Here is an 8,039-nt window from a genome sequence, read left to right on the forward strand (position 1 = left end):
GTTAAGCCAAGACAGAAATGCACATGGAATTTGTAATAAAACTTTGCTTATAAAGATTTAAAGAACTACCAAAATAAAAAGTTCATAAGTCAAGGATTTGATTATATCATCAGGTGAACAGATGATTGCAGGTAACATTATCAATAAAATACTGCATGAAATGATTACTCCCTATAGCAAACAGGTCCAAATGGAAGTTCAACAGAGAGATCTTATGTTCAGAAAAACTAATTAGTTCTATTACCTACCATATACAAGTCAGGAAGGTGCTTGTGGCATCTGTCAAAATGTTATGACTGTACATTGAAGTTATGAACCAGAACCTTTTCCCAAATATTTGATGTACTGTATTAGTCTCATATCCTTATGAGCCAAATCTATGGCAGTCACATATCTTTATGAACCACACCTCTTTCCTCCATATTCAATGTTCCGTAGTGGTCTCATGCTTTCAGAACTAGATCCCTTTCCTACATATTCAGTATACTATGACAGTTACATATCCTTATGAACCACACCCCTTTCCTAGATATTCAGTGTTTCTTGGCAGTGACATACTTTAGAACCACACCCCTTTCCTAGATAGTCAGTGTACCATGGTAGTCACATATTCTTGTAAAGCAGAGCCCTTTCCTAGATATTTAATGTGCCATGGCAGTCACATGCCTATAGAACCATATCCATTTCCTAGATATTCATTGTACCATGGCAGTCACATATCTGTTTGAACCAGTCCCTTTTCTTAGATATTCAGTGTTCCTTAGCAATCACATACCTTTAGAACCAGACCCCCTTCCTAGATACTCAGTGTTCCTTGGCAGTCACGTGGCTTTAGAACCAGACCTCTTTCCTACATATTTAGGGATATTCTTCCATATCACTGTTGCAGTATTTCTAATACAAAGGATCTCCTGACAAGAATAGCCCAATATCCAGCCAGTATACAAAAGCCTTTATTATTTACAGGAGCTGTATGCCACACGTATGCTCCCCTACAAAAGGCTTAGGGCATAAAGGGGGCATACAGCTGCACACACATCAGAACTTCTCTACTGCCATTCCAAATGCCATCATTGAACATCGGTCTGAACCCCTTTTGTGTGTGCTGGTTACGAGACACTTTTTTTAAGATAAGTGCCCCATTGAGGTTTCTCTTTATATTCTTTTTATTTAGTATTGATTGGTTTGATGTCATCCAGAAAGGGAAAATGTCAGTGTGGGAGGCAGATTCCCCAGAAAGATCACCACAACCAATATCTCTTTTGTTTGGGTGCTCCTCACGACCATACCCAGTGTTCCATCTGCCATGTGTTTGTTCCTAAGACCCTATGTAGTCATCTTTCCTTATCTATATACCTTGAAAACCAACAACTTATGTTGCTGGAGCAAGGTACTATGGTGGAGTCTTTCTGTCCTGACTGTCAGCCATTTGCCAAGAAAAAGGCCAAAAAGCTTCATTCTGATATGGCTGCTGTCCAATCTCCCCTCAAGGCTGGTGAAAGCCCAGAGGATCGTCCGGTGGTTGTTTCAGATTCCTCTGCCGTGACCCCATTAGTGGCTGGTGTGGCACCAACTTCTCACACATCCTCAGAACTTTAAAAATATCTGCTACAGATGTTGAGGGGAACCACAGCTGTTTATATCTGAGGGACTGAGGGGGATTCCACAAATTTTAGGAAGAGAGGAGATCCTTACTATGCTTATTGTGTGTTGCCAAGAGTCAGAGCCTCCTTAGGTGCTTCTTGCAGATGTGCTAGAGACAGAAAAAAAAAGAAACCAAGCATATTTCCCTGCTCCTAAAGATGCCAAACATGAATGGCAGGACTTTACATAGGGATTATTTAATGCTTTAATGGCTTTAAAGCCTCCCCAAGAGGTGTCTGTTCCTACTTCCTCCCTGGTTTTCCACTCCTCTTAAGAGACCTAGGGAGCTGGATTCCTCTGATAAAGATCAAGTCTCTACATTGTCAAAGGACAAGATAGGGGTGTACTGGACACCCCATTCCTGTAAAATACCATCAGTAACGAAGGTAACCAGTTCTTCAGGATATCCACGCCTCACAAACAGGTCACCTATGTACCATCAAGAAGGGGGTTAGGTGTAAACCCCCTACGGGTCAGAGAGACCTATTTTATGTTGGATTTTCATCGTGACACTCATCTTGTGCAAGGCATTATCCAAAATTATAGGGATATGTTTGCCAGTATGCCGAATATTCTGGAAGTCTTTACCAAGAAATTGAAGCTTAGTCTGAGAAAAGGGCAGATTTTAAAGAATGTGTTTGAAGGTTCTAAGCCCATGGTAGTCTCAGAAGAGAGGTTAGGTACCCATAAATGTGGGAGATGTCCCCAATGCGAGTACCTCACCAACATGGAAGTATTAAGTTTAGGTCAGCCTATTGGGACCTTGAAAGCCAGGGGATATTTTAATTGTCACACTAAGGGAGTAGTTTATTTGGCATATTGTTTCCCTTGTTTCACATTCTATGTTGATAAAACTGAAAGGATGCTGAAACAGAGGATCTATGAACATATTTATGATATTTTCAGGAAGAAGGAGACTGACGCATTATTAAAACACGCACTTTTGCGCTTGTAATTGACTCAGCACAGCTCTGCGTGGTGTCCTGCAGAGTTCCACAAGCAGCAGCGAGTGGAAGAGTGACTTTCTATTGATTATAAGTATTTTTTTGCCTACTTATTTCCGACTACTTTTTCTCACCGAATAGCGAGTTTCTTTAACTAAATAAGCTCTGCAAAGTTGTTTTACTGCATTCCTGCCTGTACTTCTGAGTTTTTTGCACTTTTAAAGTTTGTTTTTGCTTAGTTTAACTGGTAGGCTACACACTCAAGTGCGCTAGCCGAATTAAAGCATTTACTGTGTTTCTGTACCTAATTTCTGCTACTTTGTAAAAACAGAAAAAAAACAAAAAAAAAATCCTTGTTTCCCACCTTTACTGAACTAGAATAGTCCAGTCTTCAGGTATTGCTGATCTCTGGGCTGTGTCATAGTTCCTGTGTTGCTCATATCCTTATTTGGATAGGAGGAAGCTTCTTTGTTCACCAGTGAGAGTGGGCAGCTCTGAGCAGCCTATCTGTCCCTAGAGGAGTGGTTCCAGCCCAGTAACTTGTAGCTTATGGGCCGTTTTGGGCCATTTCCTATCTCTTTCTTACCCCCTGCTTTAAAGCCCGCTTTAGCGCGCTTTTGTGCGAATTTGCGCATAGCGCAGCATTGTGCAGCGCTGCTTAATTGGGTTTAAACTATTCCCGGCTCCACAAAGTCTACTCTTCAGTTGTTCCCTTGGAACTGATCTAACTCTCAAACTAAACACTATATTCTCAATCTAAATCCCTGCACTTGCTCATATAAGCAATTTTTATAAGTTAAACACTAATAAAAAAAAAAAAAAAAAAAAAGCACTACATCCTCATATAATCCCCTTGAGTACCTTAGCCCCTATTGGTCCTTTCTGATTCAGTTACAAAGGAGTTCCCTATACTGTTCTAGCATGTCAAAAGGTCAGTTGCTGGCTTCCTCTCCAGTCCAGCTGGTGAATCTGGGAATCTTGAGGCAATTTTTCAACTGCCTCATGTACACAGACAACCCTCTCCTCCTCCCAATAAGTACAAATATATGTGAGAGATGCAACCATATAGCCAAACTGGAGGTTGAGCCCTCTCGACTCAGTACTGGCGTAACCAGTCAGGAGGAGAAGGTAACCACACACACCACAAATCCAGTGTCACATAGACCTACCACAACTGCAAACCAAACACATAAACACACAAAAACATACTCGGAGGCTCTAAATAAAAATCTGCCAAAGCAGCAGAGACGTCCAAAGCAGACATCCAAGCAACCACTTCCCCCAAAAAAAACACATGCAACACATAGTTCACAAAGTCAGTGTGCCAAACAGTCACAGCCCTTAAGGCTTAACAACATACCTGATACACTTGTAATAGGTGACTCTATAGTCAGACACACTGACGTCCCGCTCACTAGGCTGAACAAGGAAAGGGTCACAGTGAGCTGCCTGTCGGGCGCTAGAATCCGCCACATAACACAAGCACTTAGGTCACCCCAAAGCAGGTACAAATATGACTCAGTCATTGTCCATGCTGGTGTGAATGACCTGAGACGTACCTCCCTTGACTACATGAAAAGAGACATAGAGGAGCTCTCTGATTATGTAGCTCAGGCCGATATGACCCTGACCTTGAGCAGCATCTTACCCTCACCAAGAATGATGCCACAGTACAAAGACAAAATGATTAATTTTAACAATTGGCTTAAGTATTGGTGTCATTCAAAGAGGATCGAGTGTCTGTCTGCCTGGAATGACATGCTCGACAAGCCACGCTGCTTCACAAGGGACGGCTTGCACCTGTCACCCCTGGGCTTTTGGATATTGGCAAAGGCTCTTGCCACTCCCATAGTGCCTTTTTTATGCAAGGCTCAAAAGACAAACCCACCTCCTTAGACAACACAAGTAGAAAGAAACTAAGGGTAATGCTGCTCAATGCCAGAAGTCTAAACCTCAAGATGCACGCTCTCGAAGCCCTCCTCAGTATGGAAAACATCAATGTCTGTGCAGTGACAGAAACCTGGTTCAAGGCACCCGAGAGCACCCCAGCACTACCAGGTTATACCTCATATCATGCTTTTCGGCTCCAAAACTTGGACCGAACCACAAAAGGAGGGGGAGTATCCATTTTCATTAAGGATACCCAAACCTCCAGGTTAGTGGCATTGCAAGAAGCATCGGAGACCATCCATGTGCAACTAACAGTGTGCACAACTGCTATCCAGTTTGTAGCATGCTACAGACCACCCTCTCAAACACAGGAACCCCACTCGGCCTTCCTGAAGACAATGGAGAATATGAAGGTCTCTCCAAACACCATCATATTGGGGGACTTCAACTACCCAAACATAGACTGGGAGCATTACTCAAGCCCCAACACCCTAGCCCAAAGGTTCCTAGAATTCATAAATTCAAATGCTATGGAACAACTAGTCACCACCCCCACAAGAGGGGAAAACATACTAGACCTGATCATCACAAACATGGGGACACAATGTTCCATACCAGAAGTATACCCCTCATTGGTAAGATCGGACTGGAAATCCACATCCCGCCCCCACCCCCAGCACAGAAGACCACAGTGAAGAACTTCTCAAAAGCAGACTTCACACTTCTTAAAACCAAAGTGGAATCCTTCAAGGCCCCCGGGCCAGTGGAAACTACAGCCCAATCTGCTGAATCCTTTATAAACGCATTCTATGGACACCTTCAAGAATGCATGGATCATGCAATCCCAAATAAAACCAAGACCCATTCCCCCAAAGGCAGGCATCCTGTCTGGTGGACCCCAGCCATAAGTAAGCTATACAACAGAAGGAAGAAGCTACTACATGATAGAGCAAAATCCCTAAAAGGGAAGGCATCTCTGATTAGTACTAGCAAAAAACTACGATCACTCATAAAATCATCCAAGGCCAGCTTTGAGAGAAAAATTGCACAAGACACTAAAGATAATCATAAGACTTTCTTTAGTTATGTTAGAAACCTGGGTGGCAACTCCCAGATATGCTCAGAGTTAGTCCATAATGACAAAAAATACACTGAACCCACAGACATTGCCAACATCCTGGCAGACAAGTTCAGTGCAAACTCCCCCCCCTCCCCCCCAAAGGGAAAAATGTCTATCCCAGCAGAGTGTTGCCTCCCTGACATCTCAGATGCCCAGGTGAGAGCCGCCCTCTCCAAAGCAAAAAACACAGCATCAATGGGACCAGACGGTGTTCCGGGCTGCATGCTACATGAACTCCAAGAAGAGCTGAACCCACACATAAGGCTGCTGTTCAGTCTCAGCCTTACTACAGGATATGTACCCAAAGAATGGCGTACAGCAAAAGTGGTCCCACTCCACAAAGGAGGTGCTTCTACGGACCCTGGAAACTACCGCCCCATAAGCCTGACTAGCCTGGTCTGCAAAGCTATGGAGAGGATCATTATGGAACTCATAAACAAAGACATTGGGGACCTACAGACACTGGGTCCTACCCAATTTAGCTTTGTAAAGGGCAGATCCTGCCTCTTGAACCTGGTCGACTTCTTTGAAACAGTCACCAAGGCCATTGATGAGGGTAAGGTAGTTCACACAGCCTACCTGGACCTCGCAAAAGCCTTCAACACAATACCCCACTCGGGCATCATAGACAAGCTCTCCAGCTTAAATATAAACCCCTATGTCATAAGATGGGTTGCAAACTGGCTCAAGGACAGAACCCACATGGTCAGAATTGCTGGAGCCATGTCAGACTCTAAACCAGTCACAGGTGGCGTCCCACAGGGCTCAGTCCTGGGACCTCTCTTATTCGGTATATATTTTTCTGAGGTACAGACTAACAAGGGTGCCATAATTGACTCTCCAGCTGACACAAGCATCCTCCAAAAGGGTCTCATAGAAATGGATAACTGGTACCAGAGCCATGGCCTTAAACTAAACGCCAAAAAGTGTATAGTCATACCATTTGGGAAAAACAAAGTGCCCACAAATTACCACATAGGTGGTAATCCATTAAGTACGCAAGAAGTAATTAGGGACCTAGGGACCCAAGTTGATAGTAACCTCTCCTTTGACAATCACATTGCCAAAGTGGTTAGAAAGACCTTCTATATAGCCCACCTTATCATGAAAGGATTCACATCTAGATCAAGGGAGGTCATTGTGCCCCTTTACTCTTCCCTCATCAGGCCCATAATTGAGTACAATGCCCCATTTGGGATGTACCTTACCTGACACCTGTAGCAACTAGAAAGATCCCAAATGTACCTCACAAAGAAGATCAAGGGATTCAAACAGTTGCCATATGCTGCTTGGCTAAAGAAACTCCAGCTCTACTCAGTTGCATACTGCCTACTCAGAGGCGATCTATGCCTGACGTACAAAGCCATGTCTAACCCAGAATTAATGGACATGCTCCATCTCAGAAAATCCAAATCCCTTAGAGCTACGCGATCTAGAGAATTGAACCTCAGCACTGAAATAAATAGGACATGCTGGAGGGACAGATTCATAACCCAGAGGCTCCCTTCACTTTGGAATAGAATCCCAGTCCATGTTAGACAGAGCCCCTCCCTGACTCTCTTCAAGAGGAATATTGACGATTGGATGGGAGATCGTAGGTTTACCCCGGGGGTCACTTCTGTGTCACTGCTAGACAGAGGCACAGTAAACTAACCTTAAAAAGGGTACAGTAAACTCATTCCAAGGGGTGGCGAAAGCCAAACACACTCTGGCTTGGCTTGTAAATGCCCTAGGGCAGATAGCCTAGTATGAACCTATGAACCTATGAACATATTATGTGTGGCAATTATAGGTTTAAATTATGGGCTTTAGAACAGGTTAAACACTTTGAAAGAGGTGGAGACTGGGAAATTATTCTTGAGTATTGTGAACTCTTGTGGCAGTTTAGGTTCAATGCCTGTTCTCCCCCACCCCCCGCCTTAATGAACATTATTCCATTTTACCAGCATTAAAAAAGAGAGCTGTTAAGAAAACTATTCTACCCTCTTTTTTATCCATCAGATTCATACATTTAGTATGACCACATTTTAAAATATGTAGGAGTTTACAAGTGTGCATGTGTATATATATATATATATATATATATATATATATATATATATATATATATATATATATATATATATATATAGATATATATATATATATATATATTAGTATATGCATATTAGTAATTTTACATTATTATTTTTAATATGATTTTCATGCATGGCTTTTTGGCATCTTTGTGCTTTCAGCCAATGATGTAACAGTTTGTTTACTGATTGGATTATTTAAGGCCTGTGTTAACAGTGCTGTGTCATTCTGAAGAAGTTCCCTTGTGGAATAAAAGCGCTAGATCCGTATGTGCCTTTGGATTAATAAACTTTTGTTTGGAGACCACTGACTGTTGTTCTTGATTTCTCTTCATGACCAGTGTGCCTACTGTGTGTTTTTTGGTT

At 42.6% G+C, this 8,039-nt stretch overlaps 1 protein-coding gene across 2 annotated transcripts in view; it reads left to right on the forward strand.

Moving 5' to 3' along the window:
- GRM4 (glutamate metabotropic receptor 4) overlaps positions 1-8,039 on the forward strand; it is a 3,082,936-nt gene that overhangs the window by 1,965,024 nt on the left and 1,109,873 nt on the right. The gene's annotated exons all lie outside the window — the stretch shown is intronic.

The sequence above is a fragment of the Protopterus annectens genome, chromosome 7.part0, assembly GCF_019279795.1.
Source record: "Protopterus annectens isolate FY-2018-M chromosome 7.part0, PAN1.0, whole genome shotgun sequence".
Classification (NCBI taxonomy): Eukaryota; Metazoa; Chordata; order Ceratodontiformes; family Protopteridae; genus Protopterus; species Protopterus annectens.